Source organism: Hemicordylus capensis, chromosome 2 (assembly GCF_027244095.1).
Source record: "Hemicordylus capensis ecotype Gifberg chromosome 2, rHemCap1.1.pri, whole genome shotgun sequence".
NCBI classification, from domain to species: domain Eukaryota; kingdom Metazoa; phylum Chordata; class Lepidosauria; order Squamata; family Cordylidae; genus Hemicordylus; species Hemicordylus capensis.
The window spans coordinates 231,786,429-231,805,143 of NC_069658.1; the positions used below are offsets into that span (position 1 = coordinate 231,786,429).

The window sequence follows — 18,715 nt, forward strand, 5'->3', positions numbered from 1 at the left end:
GTCTGGCACAGGCACACTGCCCTTGTCCGCCCTAGTGGCAGGAGCACCAGGCACACTAGCGCTGCCAGTGGGGCCAAAGAGAGCTGGGTGATGACGATCCATGTATCTCCACATGGGCATCGTACCCAGCTGCTTGGGATCCTTGTCCCGACTGACCTGCTCCCTGCAGTGGACACAGCAGGCATGGTTTGGGGCATTTTCAGGCACCTCAAAATGCCGCCAGACACCACTGGCCTTGGCCTCCTGCGCCCTGGGCGCCATCTTCGACCTCTTGCTTCTGGGTGGCTGCAGTCCTGGGGTGGGGGTGTGTGCCGCTGCCTGCCCACTGCTGCCACCCAACCCCCTTCCACCCTGCGTGGAAGAGGAAGGGCCCAGCTCCACTGGCAGAGGAGAGGCAGGCCTCTCCACAACCTCAGCAGACCCTTCCTCATGAGAGCCAGAGTGGAAGGACCCACCACTGGATGCCGACACGACTGCCCGGGCTTCATGAGGGGGGCCCCCACTGAGCGGCGAAAGGATAGGGGGAAGGGCCCCAAGAGGGAGGGAGAATCTGGCTGCATCGCTGCCAGTCGTAACATCCTCCCTGCCCTCTGCCTGCTCCCCCACACCACCAGTCTCCTCCACCACCACTGGCGGTGCCCCAGAAGCACCTGGCGCCGAGGGACCCGCCACAACCCTAGTGCCTCTGCCTCGGCCGGTGCTGGCGGCAGGCTGGGGTAAGTCCAGCCTACGCACAAACCCCTCCGCTGGGGCAAAGAATTCCACAATGGGGAGGAAGGGGGTATCATCAGGCTCCTCCCCGCATCCTCTCCCTCTCTGCCCCCCAGCCGCAGGCACAGCCCGCGCCCAGCCTCTCCCACCTCTGCCTGGCAACCTTTTGCGAGGCCTGGACTGAACACGGCGCTCGCGTTGCTCAGACGTAGTCAAGGTGGTGGGAGACTGTAAGAGAAAGGCCGGAAAGGGCCAAAAAAAGTCGTTTGGAAGAAGGGGAAGGGGCAAAATAGGCCAATTAATTGGGAGGCGGGAGGAAATTTTTAGGAAAAAAGCCAATTGGGGGGAAGGGAAGACTTTTAGCGGGTGGGGGGAGGCCAATTGAGGTGAGGTGAGGGGAACCTTTTGGTTTTGGTTGAAAAAGCCAATTGGCGAGGTGGGGTTAAAATTTAAAGAAAGGGGGGGACCCCTGGGTGGGTGGCACAAGCAGTTACCCTAACCCTAACCAGGTAGAGTAGTTGGGGGAAGGTTTTTTAAATGTGGAAAATAGAATGGGGGTGGGTGGGGAATTAGGACGCAGAACCTACCGGGTAGGGACGGAGTCAAAGTTTGGGGAACCTAAAAATCAAACAAAAACCTTCTTTAGTGTAAAGGGAAGTTTAAGATTTCTGGGGGCAATAATTTACTTGCTAAGCCTAGCCTATTTTAAATGACCCCTTTAACAAAACCCACCCACACCAGCTCAAGCAAGCAAGCAATACAATAAAGCAATCAACATAATAACAATAGCCGGGGGGGGGGACACCTGCAAAAAAAGAAACAACCTAAAACAGAAGCAACAATTTCTTCAAGCAAACACCACAACAGTACATCACAAAATATCCCTCCCCACACCCAAATGCATTGCAAAATAAAGGAGGCCCTATTTAAAACCACCAACTAGGGAAAGGGATCACAAAAGGTGCACACGTGCGCGCACACACACACACTCACCCCTCTTCTTCCGGTCCTTCTCCTGCCGCACACTGCTGGTCAGAGACGCGCAAACCAGCCACCCCTGGGCTGGCACACAGACAGGGCAGCACAGGCAGCCGGGGTGGTCAAAGTTGAGGGGCAGAATGAGGAGCCACTACCTGTGATTGACCCACCCTCAAACAGTAGCAAATAAAATGAGCTACTTTGGAAAAATATATATAAACCGATGGCAGGTGCTGGGCTGCAGCTGTGGGAATGAAAGAAGGAAAGGAAGAGGCAGGAAGAGAGACTAGAGAGAGCAGACAGAGTCAGAGAGCGAAGGAGGAGAGCAGGAGTTAAAGAGAGAGAGAGAGAGAGAGAGAGAGAGAGAGAGAGAACAGCACAGATAGAGACGGGGTGAGTGGGCTGAATCTAGCTGGGAGGGGGGAGATGGCAGGAGGAAGGAGACAGCAGCAGCAGGCCCAATGGGGCACAGAGAGAGGGGGGTGAGTGGGGGGAATGTAGCTGGGAGGGGGGACGGAGGAAGGGGGCAGCAGGCCCAAGGGGGCACAGAGAGAGGGGGGAATGTAGCTGGGAGGGGGGACGGAGGAAGGGGGCAGCAGGCCCAAGGAGGCACAGAGAGAGGGGGGTGAGTGGGGGGAATGTAGCTGGGAGGGGGGACGGAGGAAGGGGGCAGCAGGCCCAAGGGGGCACAGAGAGAGGGGGGTGAGTGGGGGGAATGTAGCTGGGAGGGGGGACGGAGGAAGTGGCAGCAGGCCCAAGGGGGCACAGAGAGAGGGGGGTGAGTGGGGGGAATGTAGCTGGGAGGGGGGTGTCAGGAGGAAGGGGGCAGCAGGCCCAAGGGGCACAAAAGCAGCAACAAACAACAATACACACACCAGGAATGAAATGAACCAGCAAACAATAGTAACTCTTTGATGATGATGATGATGATGATGATGATGATGATGATGATAAAAAATCAAGCAGAACCAGCAGCACAGATTATTAAAAAAAATAAATCCAACCAAACCAAGTGAAGCCAGGCAGCCACAGAGGGGGTGAGTGGGGGGAATGTAGCTGGGAGGGGGAGATGGCAGAGCAGGAGGAAAGGGGCACCAGGGCCAAGGGGCACAAAATCAACAACAGCAACAAAAACCAGGAATGAACAACAGCAATAAACTAAGTGCACCAGAGCAAACACACTCTTCAATATTAATGAGAAATCAAGCGAAACCAACCCAGCAGCACACAGCAGTGATTATTTTTTTAAAAACCAAAATCCAAAGCAAGCCACCAGGCAGGCACGGGGGGGGGGGGTCAGGAGGGGAATCTGGATGGGAGGGAGGGATGCTGGATGGGAGGGGGCATGGCAGGAGGCAGGGGGCAGCAGGCCCAGAAGGGGCACACAAAAATCAATAATTAAATCTGCACAGCAATAAATAAGAGCAAACAATAATCAGGAATCAACAAAAATCAATAAAAATAAACCCAGCAGAAGAAAAATCAATCAAATGCGAAACACACACAAAAAGAGGGATTGGGTCCCAGAGGGGCAGATGGCACAGGAGGAGGTCAGGGGAGACCAGGCCGGGCTGCAGGGACTAGGCACCGGGTCAGCCAGAGACTGGCCTGGGAGGGATCCAGGAAGGGATGGGATGGGATGGCAGGGAGGGAGAAACGAAGGAACAACAAGAATTAAAAGAACACACTAAACAAAACACAAACACAAAATCAGTCAGCAGGAGAAGAGATGAAAAAGAGGGTAAAATGAAATGAAAGCAGCTGGATGGGGTGGGGTAGCAACACATGCAGCTGCCATGGCTCTATCTAGCTGAGTATTGTCTTCACAGAGTGGCAGTGGCTTCTTCTCCAGGACTGCAGGCAGGAGTCTCTCTCAGCCCTCTCTTGGAGGAGCCAGGCAGCGGGAGGGAACTTGCGACCTTCTGCTCGCTCCAGAGCAGCTCCATCCCCTGAGTCGAATATCTACCAGTGCTTACACATCAAGTCTCCCGCTGATATGCAAGCAGGGTGGGCCCTGCTTAGCTAAGGGGACAAGTCATGCTTGCTGCCCCCCAAGACCCAGCTCCTGCTTGAGTGTCACGAGAAGCAGCCTCCCTGATCCAAAGAGAACCTTGAGGAGTGGAGGGGAGAGAATGGTTTGGGTTTGGGCAGTTGGCCTTCGGAGGTAGCTCTGGAGGGCTGGTCTGAGGAGAAGAGCCTTTGTCGTTGCAGCCGCTGTGTCTTGGAGGAGCCCTTGACATGAAGCCAGATGGGGCGGTAGCATAAGGCAGCAGATGTTGGAGGCACGAAGAGGGCCCCAAGATGCCCCACACCCCTACTACTGAAGCATCTCTTCAAGAGGGGTTTGCATCACTGGATGGAGGAGAGGTCTCTCAGGGGCTACTAGTGGGAGCCAGGGCTAGGGGCCACCTCCAGCCTGAAGGGCAGGCTGCCTCTGAGTCCCAGTTGCAGCAGAGGAGTAAGAGCCGGAGAGAGGCCAGGCCCTCAGCTGCTGCCTGTGGGCTTCCAGTGGCATCTGGGGGGCCACGGTGTGAAAGAAGATGCTAGACTCGATGGGCCTTCTTGGGCCTGAGCCAGCAGGGCTGTTGCCACGTTCTTAGGTCTGATCTGACCGTTGGAAGCCTGAGCGCTGGCATAGCGCAGAGGTTAGAGTGGCGAGGACAGAGACCGGGGGTACCCGAGTTCGAATCCCCATTCAACCTTTTCGTTAGCATTCTTGATTTAAAATACTTAGACTCTGCCCTGCCAGTACACTACACTACACAATCGCTATGAAGTTCAGACTAAACCTGATTTTAAAAGCTACAAAACGGAAATTATAACAACTACCGTACAAGCTAAAGAACCCACCAGCTATAACCCAAGAGGGGGCATGAAAAAGTAGGGGTTAGTCCGAACCGGTCCGGCGGCCATTCTAAAAATGGCCGAACTGCCGGACCGGTTCAGCTCTTGCTGGTCCGGGTGGGGGGTATTGCTTTAAGGGCGGGAGGGCTTGCTTACCCCTCCCGTCTCTTTGCCCCCTCCAGCGCCCGTATTTAACAGACAAACGGGGCGCTGGAAACCAGCCGCCCCCGCCCCCCCGCCGCGAGCAGATTTACCCTTCAAAACTGCCAATACCCCTGCCGTCGCCCGCCAGCCCTCCCTCCCTCCCTCCCAGCTGCCCACCCTCCCGCCCGAGGACTCACCCAATGCTTTAGAAAAAACGAGAGGAGCTACCGGACGGAGCTCCTCTCGTTACAAAGGCCTGCTGCATACTGAAGGTGCTTTGCGCGCGCGTATGCGCACGCCGCAAAGCACACCGATCGCCGGCGGCCCGGTCTACCCACCGGGAAAAGGACCCTTTTCCCTCATAAGAATCCCACTCAGGTTTTAAACTCCAAACCCAGAGTCCTGCTCTAGGTCACCCCTGGCCTCCTCCAGTCTCTGATCAATAATCCACTGAAGACTCCTCACCAAACAGCCTGAACAAACCCTTTGCTCAGACTTGTGCAGGAGCCCTCACTCAGAGCTTTCCCTTTTCCCCATAGTCCCTACCAGTCCTTCTCTATAGGGATGTGCTTTTCCCGGCGGGTAGACCGGGCCTCCGGCGATCGGCGTGCTTTGCGGCGTGCGCATGCGCGCGTGCTAAGCACCTTCAGTATGCAGCAGGCCTTCGTAACGAGAGGAGCTCCGTCCGGTAGCTCCTCTCGTTTTTTCTAAAGCATTGGGTGAGTCCTCGGGCGGGCGGGCGGGCAGCTGGGAGGGAGGGAGGGAGGGCTGGCGGGCGACGGCAGGGGTATTGGCAGTTTTGAATGGTAAATCTGCTCGCGGTGGGGGGGGGGCGGCGGCGGCGGCTGGTTTCCAGCGCCCCGTTTGTCTGTTAAATACGGGCGCTGGAGGGGGCAAAGAGGCGGGAGGGGTAAGCAAGCCCTCCCCGCCCTTAAAGAAAGGCCCCCCTTCGGTGCCAGTCCGGACTGCTCCGGACCGTGCACATCCCTATGAAAAAGCCTCCTTCAAAAGGGGTGTCTTTAGTGTTGTGCTTAAATTCAAAAAGGTTTCAGAGCAGCTCTTAAAATGACACCTGGAGAATATCCCAGAGGAGTTGGGCAGTATCCGTTTCGGCAAAAGTCATCCTCTAAAGTGCGAAGGTGCAAAGGATTCAGATAAATCTAAAGGGGACAGAGCAGAACCACATCAGGAGCAGAGAGAAGGCTGTGCCAGCTGGTTAAAGATTCAAAAGAAAGATAGCAGACACCAGGGAAGAGATTCAGCGAATGGGTGCTCATATGCCAATGCCAGTGAGAACCAGAGCTATTGTCCGTCAGAAGCTTAAGGCATTTTCAGAAGTTCATATCTCAGTTTGTTTAAGCAGACTTTGAAAGCATGCTTTTCGCCTCCCCCCTGTCGTTTGTCTACTGTCTTGGCTTTTAAAGGCAAGATAAAGTGTGCCGTCGAATCAGTGTCGACTCCTGTGTTGTCTTTGGTCGAATACAGGAGGGGTTTACCACTGCCAGCCCCCACGCAGTATGACATGACGCCTTTCAGCATCTCCTGTATATCACTGCTGCCCGATATAGGTACCAGCGGGGATTCAAACTGCCAATCTCTGACTTGCTAGTCTAGTCATTTCCCTGCTGCACCATTAGGTACCTTGCTTTAAATTTTCTTTGTTCTGTTGAAGGGCTTCCCAAGCTTGTGGTAGCAAGCATGACTTGTCCTCTTAGCTAAGCAGGGTCTGTCCTGGTGTCATATGAATGGGAAACTAGAAGTGTGAGCACTGTAAGATATTCCGCTCAGGGGATTGAGCCGCTCTGGGAAGAGCAGAAGGTTTCATTTCCCTCCCTGGCTTCTCCAAGGTAGGGCTGAGAGAGATTCCTGCCTGCAACCTTGGAGAAGCCGCTGCCAGTCTGTGTAGACAATCCTGAGCTAGATGGACCAATGGCCTGACTCAGTATATGCCAGCTTCCTCTGTTCCTAGGATGTTAGGATTTTGACCATATGTTCCTAATGTACTCCAGAAGTTGCTGAACTGTAACTCTCATCCTCTCCAGCCACAATAAACTGTATCTGGGGATGATGGGAGTTGTAGTTCAGCAACCTCTGGAGTATCACAGACAAGGGCCCCTCGAAAGTTGCTCCTAGCTAAGATTGACTGCACTACAATAGGACATGCATCCCATTAAGTCTGCTGCACGCTTATTGCTCACATGCAATCATTAGCCCTAATAAAGCATTTATATGGTTTTTCTCCATTGTGTGTTCTTTGATGGACAGTAAGGTCGCTACACATAATAAACCTCTTTCCACACTCCATGCATACATATGGTTTCTCTCCAATGTGAGTTCTTTGATGGATAGTAAGTTGTCCACTCTGACTGAAGCTTTTTCCACACTCCATGCATGTATATGGTTTCTCTCCAGTGTGCGTTCTTTGATGTACAGTAAGACTGCCACTCATACTGAAGCTCATTTTACATTCCATGCATACATATGGTTTCTCTCCTGTGTGGATTCTTTGAAGTAGAGTGAACTCTTTTATGCTTTGTAAGAGATGTGCTCTCTCTGAAGCTCTTTCCACATTCCAAGCATTCAAGTCGCTTCTCTCCAGTGTGAGTTCTTTGATGTATGGTAAGGTATCCACTCTGACTGAAGCTCTTTCCACATTCCATGCATACATATGGTTTCTCTCCTGTGTGGATTCTTTGATGTAGAGTAAGACTTCCACTCGTACTGAAACTTTTTCCACACTCGAAGCAATTATATAGTTTATCTCCAGTGTGGGTTCTTGGATGGTTCTTTGATTGCCCATTCTGACTGAAGCTTTTTCCGCACCCAATGCATATATACGGCTTCCCTCCAGGATGGCTTCTTTGATGTGATTTGAGGCACATAGATCAGCTGAAGTCCTTTCCGCACTCCATGCATACATATGGTTTCTCTCCAGTGTGCATTTCCCATTGAGGAATAAAGCTTGGTGCAGATCTGAAGCTTTTCCTACTCATCTGGTACCTCCAAGCAATTCACAGTGGGTCTTTCCCTCATTCTTGTTCTCCCACCCATCACCTGCTGGAACAAAGAGAGAAAACTGGTCAGAGCCTAGGATAGAAAATAAGCTGCATATCAATTAACAGCCCTCAGTTACTGTTCTGATCATGCAAGAAGAAGAAAGCCAGACTGACCTATTACACTGAGATACGGGGTGATGCAGCAGGCAGAGTACCAGCTGCCCAGGATCTCAAGCCAGCAGCAAGCCAGGGTGGGAAGGGGAGGCTCATCATCAGGATTTCACCTTATTTCCCTGCAACCCCCCTCCCTTGGGCCACTCCACTGTTTACAATGTCTGAACTCATGTTTGTATGCCTTGCACACCTGCTGCCTAACAATCTTCCTTTCTGAGCTGACAGAGGAAGCCACAAGGTACTTTTGAGCCCCATAGTCTAGTTATGCTGGGTGATTTCAACACTGAGTCCAAGGCCTCCTTTCTGGTGCGAGTGACTCAGGATTTCACAATCCCTGTGGGTAGGCTCCAACTTTATTTGTTTAAAATATGTTTATACTGCCCCAAACCTGCATCTCTGGGCGGTTTATAACAAAGCAAAACAAACAATAGAAAAGGTTAAAAAAATGGGTAAAATAAATGGAAAAATTAAAACAATAGTTAAAACAAAATAAATGATAACAGAAAAAGTTAAAACACTACAACAATTTAAAATTGTAAAACAATATTTTAAAACCATGGTAAAACTATTAAAACAATCCTTAATTAAAAGCCTGGGTGAACAGATGCGTCTTTCAAGAGTTTTAAAAAGTTGTCAGAAATGGGGAGGCTCTTATTTCAGCAGGGAGTGGGTTCCAAAGCTTCGGGGCTGCAGCGGAGAAGGCCTGTCTCCGAATAGCCACCATACAAGCCGGTGGCAACTGCAGACGGACCTCTCCTGATGATCTCAATAGGCAGTGGGGTTCATGACGAAGAAGGCGTTTTCTTAAATACCCAGGGCCCAAGCTGTTTAGGGCATTATAGGTTATAACCACCAACCTGTATTTTGCCCGGAAACTTATCGGCAGCCAATGCTGCTCTTTCAATACAGGAGTGGCATGGTCTCTCCGAGATGACCCAGAGACCAACCTGGCTGCTGCCTTCTGGACAAACTGTAGTTTCCAGACTACATACAAGGGCAGTCCCACATAGAGCGCACTGCAGTAATCCAGTCTGGAGGTTACCAGTATATGTACCAGCGTATCTCTGTAATATTTCCAAGCAAACGTCAACTTCAAGTATGCCTGTTTCTACAATGAGAACATGTGATAAGAAACTGTGGCTGAATTATAATTTAAACTCATCTTTTTAACCTGTGCTAACTGGGCAAAGAGGCACCTTTTCTTTATTTACCAGTGGTAGAGTAATTGACCCTATCCAGCCCCAGCACAGTACCTCCAGTGACTGTTGCTGGTGTTTATCTTATGTTTCTTTGTGAGCCTTTTGGGGACAGGGATCTATCTTACCTTACTTATTTTTATTTCTCTGTGTAAACCACTTTGGAAACTTTTTTGTTGAAAAGCAGTACATAAATAGTTGTTGTTGTCTTTTAAAGAAAAGGATCTGCCTTGGTTTCCACATCATGTATGATTATCTAGGTGTTCAAACGGGATACCTTAAGTTTATCCTCACAACATCCCTATCAATAAGTTAGGCTGAGGGGGAGATGAGACGGGCTCACAGTAGCAGACGGCTCCATGGGAAACAGAAGAATTGACCGGAAGGGCTTCTGAAGATTGCTTAGAGATACAGTTGGTAATCTGAGGTTTTCACACCTAATATCCCGTCATAGCCCTCTGCTTCACCAAGAATTGGACCAATCCCTGTAAAAATCCAGCTAAACTAGTATGGAATATATAGCCAGAGGAAATCTAGAAGTCTGCCGTTCTGATCATTCACTGAATAGAAATGTTGCCAGTTGCCCTTGGTTAAACGTACAACTTAAACTTCTAAGTTGTTTCAAGGGTTTAATTGGTTTTATGTTTCTGTAAACCTCCCAGAGTCGAAATATAATATAATAAATAAATATAACCTCAGTTCTGGGTATGTCTAGCTGTCAGGATGCTTCCTTCAGTTCTATGCATAGCTATGGTAAAGAGCACAATCCCTCGCCAACTGCGAGGGTTCCGTTCCAGTACAAACTCACCATTGGCTAATTTGCAGTCTATGGAGAACAGTGGGGTTCAGGGAACTGTGGTCGTGTAAAGACCTAAAAATAAAAGGAGAAAACACTCAAAAAACACTCCAAATCCTCAAAACTCCTTTAAAATTGCCATGAGTCAGCAGAAGGAGTGCACACATTGAACCTCTGGACATTTTTTTAAACGCCCCCCCCCCCATCGCTAAAAAATAATTTTGTCAACCCCCCCGCTCGGTAAAAATCACTTAAAATTGTCCGTAGTCAGCAGGGTCAGCAAGAGGAATGAGCAGATTGAACCTCTGAAATCTGCAAATCACCAAAAAAAAAATCTCACCAAACTGCAGATACTTGGGTCGCGATTGGTGAGATTGGTCAGAGTTTCCCAGTCACAGACACTCAAAACTTTGATTGGGAAAGCCGTGATTGGGGAGGGTAGGATGACTGTTCAGGAAAGAGCTACGGGATGTGGGCACAATCATTAGTGTGGGACCTCAAGTAGAAAGACCTGGGTTCAAATCCCCTCACCCATGAACCTCACTGGCCAATCCCAACTCAGCGTAATTTGCCACAGAGGATTGCTCTGAGGATAAAGAAAGAGGCAGGGTTGTTTTGATTCAAATCTAAATCATGATTTAAATCACTTCACAGATGGACTCAATTTTAAAAGATTTAGATCACAATTTAAATCACTAGTCAGGTAGAGTGTGTGTGTGTGTGTGTGTGTGAGAGAGAGAGAGAGAGAGAAAGAGAGAGAGAGAGAGAGAGAGAGAGAGAGAGAGAGAGAGAGAGATGCATGTACACCGCCTGCAGAACAAGATTGATCAGATCTCTTATGTCTCATCCCCATATGTTAACCCCCTTGAGATTGCTTTAATTATAGGTGGTATAAAAATCTAGCAATATACATAAGTTAATAAATATGTTCATATGAAATAATTAGAAATCAAGAATAATATTCACGATGATATCTTTGCCCTAGGTTCTTTTTTTAATGAATTTTTTTCTTTAAAAAAATAAAATCAATTTAAATATTTAAAAATCTGATTTAAATTTTAAAAATCTGATTTTGCCCCTCAGAAGACTGGAAAGGAGCCAATGAAATTCTGTTGTTCAAAAAGGGATCCAGAAGGATTCAGGAAATTACAGTCCAGTTGGCTTAGCATCTGTGGCGGATATGTCGATGGAAAATATACTTAAGGAAAAAAATTGTCAAAAATATAGAAGAGCTGGTCTTGCTGAAAAAGAACCAGCATGGCTTCTGCAAGGGCAAGTCTTGCCTCACTCACCTTTTGGAAGTCAACAGGCATGTGGATAAAAGTGATCCAACTGACATAGTATCTTTGGACTTCCAAAAAGCGTTTGAGAAACTTCCCCACCAAAGGCTCTTGAGTAGATTTAGCAGTCATAGAACAAGGGGACCGGTTCATGTGTGGATCGGTAACTGGTTGAAGAACAGGAAACAGAGAGTAGGAATAAATGGACAGTTTTCACAATGGAGGGAAGAAGGAAGTGTGGTCCCTGGTATCAGTGCTCTTTAATTTATTCATCAATGCCCCAAAGTTGGGTAAAAGCAGTGAGATGGCAAAATCTGCAGATGGCACTAAACTATTTAAGGTAGTGAAATCTAAAATGGATTCTGGTGCTCCAAAAGAATCTCTCCGAACTGGGTGAGTGGGAAATGGAAAATGTAATTCAATGTAAGCAACTGTAAAGTGATGCATTTGGGGGCAAAACCAAACAACAACAGCAGCAGCAGCAACAACAACAAACCCAACAACTTCACATATATACTGATGGGGTCTTGAGCTCTCAGTGACTGACCAGGAGAAGGATCTTGAAGTTGTGGTGGAGAGCTCATTGAATGTGTCAATTCAGTGTGTGGCAGCTGCGAAAAAGACTAATCCACAATTGGAATTATTAGGAAGGCAACTGAAAATAAAAGTGTTAATATCATAATGCCCTTATACAGATTTATGGTGCAGCCACATTTGGAGTATTGTGTACATTTCTGTTCACCATCCTCTCTAATAAAAGCCTTGGTGTCCGACACGACCGCCAGCACCCGGCGGCCCTGTTGGGCGGCCAGAAGCAGCCGCCCAGAAGAAGCCGGGAAGAGGCGGCGAGTAGGGGTGTGCACGGAACCGTGGAGCTGCGGTCCAGCACTGGGGTGGGGGGTTCCAACAAGAAATGGGGGGGCGTTACTCACCCCGGAGACAACCACACCGTAATTCACTGAGCAATCGGGCGGCAGGATATCTCCCTGCCGCCCGCTTCATTCCCCGCTCGGCGGCTCCGTCCTCATGTACTGTAAAGAATCGTCCTCCTTAAGCATTTAAACCCTTCAAAGCCCCACTGGCGCTCGGCTGGCGGGCGCTCGGCTGGCGGCCGCCCCAAGAGGACCCCTGCTGCCCCCAAGAGGACCCCTGCCACCCCCATCCTTAAGAAATAACCTCCCATTGAAAGGGGACGGCAGGAGAGCAGCTCTCCTGCCGTCCCCTTTCAATGGGAGGTTATTTCTTAAGGATGGGGGTGGCAGGGGTCCTCTTGGGGGCAGCAGGGGTCCTCTTGGGGCGGCCGCCAGCCGAGCGCCCGCCAGCCGAGCGCCAGCGGGGCTTTGAAGGGTTTAAATGCTTAAGGAGGACGATTCTTTACAGTACATGAGGACGGAGCCGCCGAGCGGGGAATGAAGCGGGCGGCAGGGAGATATCCTGCCGCCCGATTGCTTAGTGAATTACGGTGTGGTTGTCTCCGGGGTAACGCCCCCCCCCCCCATTTCTTGTTGGAACCCCCCACCCCATCCTCCCGAACCAAAACCACCCCGTGTCCGGACCGGTCTGGAGGCCTTTAGAATGGCCTCCGAACCGGTCCGTGCACATGACTAGCGGCGAGGGAAACAGCGGGGCCAGAAGCGGCCGCCGCGAAGATAGGAAAGAGGCGGCAGGGGAAATGGCAGGCCCAGAAGCGGCCGCCGCAAAAACAGGAAAGAGGCGGCGGGGGAAGCCAGCTGAGGTGGCGGCGGATCCGCTGCCGAGGCCTGGAGTCGCCACTAAAGCCGGGCGGGGGGGGGGACTTTGGGGCCCTTGCCCGGCCGGGGAGACCGGCCGCGGCATGGGGAGACCAACCGCGGCTGAGGTCGGCGGGAGGGGGAATGGCGGCGGGAACCCGGAGCACTTACTAGCGCCCGTTATTTAACGGGCCTGAAAACACTAGTATAAGGGACATGTAGAACTGGAAAAGATACAGAAGAGGGCAACCAAGATGATCATCAGGAGCCTAGAACACCTTCCTTATGAGGTAAGGCTACAAAATCAGGGGCACTGAGTTTAGAAAAACTAAGGGGAGGAAGGACAGACGTCTATAAAATTATGCATGGAAGGGAGAGTGTGGATAGCGAGAATTTCTTCTTTTGCCCTCAGAACACTAGAACCAAGGGTCATGCTGTGAAAATGATTGTCAGGAAATTTAGGACCAACCCCAAAGTATTTTTTCAGACAGCGCATAATTAATCTGTGGAATTCTCTGCCATGGGATGTGGTGATGACTACCAGCTTGGATGGATTTCACTTGGATGGTAAAAGGGGCTTAACCAAATCCCTGGAGGACAGGTCCAGCACTGGCTACTAGTCTTGCTGGCTATAGGCCGCCTTCAGGCTCAGAGCCAGGATGCCTCTCAATACCCATTAGGAACATAGGAAACTGCCATATACTGAGTCAGACCATTGGTCTATCTAGCTCAGTATTGTCTTCACTGACTGGCAGTGGCTTCTCCAAGGTTGCAGGCAGGAATCTCTCTCAGCCCTATCTTGGAGAAGCCAGGGAGGGAACTTGAAACCTTCTGCTCTTCCCAGAGCGGCTTCATCCCCTGAGGGGAATATCTTGCAGTGCTCACACATCAAGTCTCCCATTCAGATGCAACCAGGGCAGACCCTGCTTAGCTATGGGGACAAGTCGTGCTTGCTACCACAAGACCAGCTCTCCTCTCCGTAGCAGCGAAGCAAGAGCAGAAGAGAGGGCTTGCACCTGTGGGCTTCCCAGATGTATCTGATGGGCCACTGTGTGAAAGAGGCTGCGGGACTAGATGGTCTTGGGCCTGTACCAGCAGGGCTCTTCTTATGTTCTTAAGACATTAGGAATGGGACACAGAAAGACGGGTGCTGGGAGAGATTAGGGATCTTTCCCCCTCTCTGCAGATTAATCTTTCCAAGCAAGGAAGGACGATTCCAGCCGCTTCCAGGCATCCCCCTTCCAGAAGAGGCAGGCAAATTCTAAAACCGCCATACAGACTGTGGGGCATGGGAATCATACAGTGTTCATGTTGGAAAGGACCATGGAGGGCATCGAGTCCCACCGCCTGCTCAGGGGAGGAAAACTGCTCCAGGCAAGCACCACTGGCGGATGCCACTCCAACGGGTATAATTTTTTAAAAAATAAAATAAGTAAATTAAATAAATAAACCCCTGACTGAACCCCTCTGGCAAAGGAGAGCTCGCCACTGCAGGAGTTCCTGATGCAGGTGAGTCCCCCGGGGGTGGTGCATGTGGAACTCACCGCATCTCACAGGGGGAGAAGCCCGCGGGAGGCCAAGCAACCCAGGCCGTTTTGCGGAGAGAGGGAGGGCGACGGAAGGAGGAAGTGGTTTCCTTTTTTCCTTGCTTCCTTCCTTCCGATTTGCTGCTCTAGGAGTCGAGATTCCCGCACTTTCACCCTTAGATGGACCCTCACCACAGAAAACAACGAGAACTACCCATTTAATCCCTCACCCTAAGCAGGGCTGCAGTCCTGAGCTCCTTTCCCCCCACCCCCAGCTTCTTGATACTACGGCTCCCATCATGCGCTATCCCCAGTGGCCAATAGTGAGGGATTATGGGAGGCGTGGTTCGGCATCTGCAGGAGGGCTGAAGTTCACCGTCCCGCATGACCCCTCTCCCCCGACCTGCTAGCACAGAGCAACCATGGACCGTCTTGCTCGGAAGGGAGGAAAGAACAGACAACACAACCAAAAGAGAACAACATGTAAACATGTTTCTTTTAGTGTGGTTCTTTGTTCATTTTTCAAAATGTAAACTGTTTGGGTTGGTTTGCCTGAAAAGCAGAATATAAATGCCAAAAATAGTTAAAATAAAATGCCCCCCCCATCGGAATACAACAGGGACTAGCCACTTCATGCCTTGCCCTGGAGCAGTGGTTCCTAGGCGGGTGCCTCTAGATGTGGATGATGAACTACAACTCCCCTTATCCTAAACCACAATAAACCCAAGACAGGGTAGGAAGTTGCATTTGCCATGGATGCCCATCATCCCCTCTCTCCTCAAAAGGTTCTTTCCTCATCTTTCTCTCAACGTCTATCTTTCCATCCATTTAACCCATTGGAAGCCAAGCAACAAACCTCTCCCTGGGGTCTTTAAAACTAAGCAGCATCATGTGAAACAGCCAATGCATGGATTTCACTTGGCTTCTCCTGGGTGCAGAACCACACTCAGAAAATCAGATTCCGGACCTTTCAGGGAATCAGGAGACCAGTTCTCAGGTGGTAGCCCTGGCAGAAGGCTTCCTCCTGAGCAGGGCCATCCCTAGTGGGGTGCAAGGCCCAGGATGAATGGAGATGTGCAGGGCCCATGCAAGGTGAAGTTGCAGTGGCATGAAGATGTGCAGGGCCATTCCTGTCTAGGATCACACTGGCTCACAGAGCACAGCTCCCATCCTAGGCTGGGCCCCTGTAGTGTGTGGCTCATGTGTGTGGAGCGGGAAGTGGGGCTGGGCTGGGCTCCTGTCTGTGCAAAACGAGAGGAGTGTGGCTGAACAAAGCAGGCTGGTTTGCAACTGCAGTTGCTCAGCTGGGGCCAAGACTCAAGGTGATGGCCCCGATTTGTGTGCCCCCAATGAACAGCAATGCTTCCGAGTCAGGCACAGGAAAAGAAGCAGGAAGAACAGCAAAGGAGAGGGAGAGAGAGAGAGAGAGAGAGAGCTCCTGCTGTCTAGAGTTTGATTTGACGCAACATCCAGATTTCCGGAATCCCTCCCTCCTGAAATCGGGCTTGTCTCCCCTCAGGCCTTGCTTTATCTGTTTAAAGCTGCTTTTAATCTCACGTAATCCCCCCTCCCCTTGTCCTTTATGTGCAAGTGGGTGTTTGACAATAGCTGCTCTGAAAATCAATGGAGATTCATTTGTTTTATTAGCTATGTTTTAAATTTGAGCTGCATAACAGTTCAAGCAACACACCTAAATAAAAGTAGCAGCATAAAACCTGTTCACACCTTTTTACAGAAGAGTTAAAGTAGAAATAATTTTCTTGTGGCACTGCACTGCAATCCAGACAAGCCTGCGCAGGTTTACGTTTCATCCTCAGACTGAGGCCTCCTTTCTCCAACACCCACTGAAACTAATGGCCATTGCCATCTTTTGAGTTCCATAAGTAGAGTCTGTGTTCTGTGAAAAAGCACTTCCTCCACAGCTTAGGGAGAGAGGAGTAAAAATGTCCCCTTTTCATTCTCGATGGCTCAAGTGGGAAGCTAGATGTACAGCTCGACTGTTCAGGAAAGGAAAAAAACGCTAACGTAATCCAAGCCCATTCCTACATAGGAAGCCTTCTGTTCTGAATCTGTCAGCTTTAAAAAGCCGCTCCCCTCTAATCTCTCTCAAGGATCAGAGCAGCAAGGGTGATAACTCTTTCTTTTCATTTTTAAATTTTTATTGATTTTAACAATATCTTAACATTCACATCACATTAAACAAATATTGACTTCCCGCTCACACCTCCTCGTGAATCACCAACTATAGAATTAACCCTTGCTATAATAGTAATTCAAAACATTTATCTTAAACCTTACAAACTCGATTTTGATCTACCCAACCTGCTATTATTACTCAATTTCAAACCCTGTTGTAAAATCAATATTAGGGAAATAGTTCTTTAAGTATAATAAAAATGGTTTCCAAACTTCTTTAAAACATTCCAAATTTTGATCTCTTATCAGTACTGTGAGTTTTGCTATCTCCGCATATTCCAAAATTTTTATCAGCCAATCTTCTTTTGAAGGCAGTTCATTACTCTTCCATTTCTGTGCATATATTATTCTGGCCACCGTAGTAGTGTACATAAAAAATGTTAAATTGGTTGCAGAAAACACTCCTTGCGTTATTCCCAGCAGGAAGGATTCTGGCTTCTTAGGAAATGTCATTTTAAAAATTTTCTTTAACTCATTATATATCATGTCCCAAAAGGCCTTAGCCTTCCTACAAGACCACCAAATATGAAAAAAGGTTCCTTCTGAGTGTCCACATTTCTAGCATTTGTTTGAAACATTTTTATACATTAATGCCAATTTTTTAGGCGTCAAATACCACCTATACATCATTTTATAATAATTTTCTTTTAAAAGATAACATGCAGTGAACTTTAAATCAGTTTTGCATAATTTTTCCCAGGCTGCCATTTCTATGTTATGGCCCACATCTTGAGCCCATTTTACCATAGTCATTTTAACCACTTCATCTCTTGTCTCCTCCATAAGCAAGGGCTTATACATTTTGGAAACTAATTTTTCGTCATTTTCACACAGCTTCTTCTCAAATCTCGACGTCTGATCCTCAAATCCAACATTAAGATCTTTTTTATAAACTTCATTTAACTGATGGCACTGAAACCAATCACTAACCAAATTTTGTACTTCAGTTAAACTTTTTAACTTACAGTCCTTTTCTTGAAAATATTACAGATCCCTATAAGTACCCCATTGCGATTGCATATTTACCTCTTTACGTACTAAAGCTTCAATCGGGGATAACCGATTTTAGGTTGCAACCATTTTTTATATTTTACCCAAACTCTCATTAAACTCCTTCTTATATAGTGGTTAAGAAAATCTTTATGTACTTTACTTTTGTCATACCACAAATAGGAGTGCCATCCAAACTTTCTGTCAAATCCCTCCAGATCAAGTATTCTAGAATTTCTTAATGTTATCCATTCGGCAAGGGCGATAACTCAGTTGTGTGGGGAGTCTGTCAGAGGGAGAGCAGCAGCAGCAGAGGGAGGGTCTGCCCATAGGAACTTACCATCTTCCCTTTTCCAGTACTGAGCCCTTTTCTCAGAGGAATCTTCTCCTCCAAAGCCACTCTTTGACTGCAACAGGAAGTGCTCCTCAAGCAAGAGGTGCTCAGTGGCTTTGAACAGATACTGCTGCCTTGTACTTGCCATAAGAAGATCCCTCCTGGATCAGGCATACCCACAACAGCACACAGTATACAAATATGGTTACAGCCTGGATTTGTAAGAAGCCATAAAAATATTGGGAGCTTTTGTTTTCTCTCTTTGCCAATGAGCCCTACTGTGGGATTTTTATTTTTATGAACAGCTGCTGCACACTGTGAACATTTTCATTCTGTTATCTGTCATGACCCTATGATCAATCTCTCAGGTCTGGTTTGGGCAATACTTCATCCGCCTAGCATGCCACACATGTTCAGGATGCGAGTGCCCATGTCCTTCCGCCCTTACCAACACACTATCAGTAGGAATAGAATAAAGCCAACCCTGACCAAAAAATACCCCCAGTCAAGTCAGCCAATTGGCACAAAGCTTTCTGAGGCAAAGATAGCTGTATTCAGAAAGCTGGAATTTCAAGTTTTGAAGCTATGGGAGAAAAAAGTAGATGTACAATTGGCCCCTAATCCCCAAGTGGGTGGTACCTTAGATCTGAAGACAAGCAAGGTTTATGAAAAGTGGGGCGAGGCGGGGGGCAGAGATTGAGCACTTACCTGGAAAAACAAGCTGAGGAAAATGAGTTGGCAGTTCAGAGTTCAAGAGATGGAGAGTGATAAGATTGGAATTAGAGCTGGAGGGTTTTAGGTTTGGGGAAACAGGGTTTCA

The 18,715-nt window shown here is 48.8% G+C and overlaps 1 protein-coding gene across 1 annotated transcript in view; it reads right to left on the reverse strand.

The window, feature by feature from the left end:
- Positions 1-6,609: 6,609 nt before the first annotated feature.
- Positions 6,610-18,715, reverse strand: part of LOC128344279 (zinc finger protein 420-like) — a 28,020-nt gene continuing 15,914 nt past the window's right edge. The window contains exons 3-4 of the transcript XR_008315764.1: positions 9,852-9,914; positions 6,610-7,734 (exon numbers count right to left, since the gene is read on the reverse strand). The gene's annotated coding sequence lies outside the window, so the exon portion shown is untranslated. The remainder of the gene's footprint in view (positions 7,735-9,851; positions 9,915-18,715) is intronic.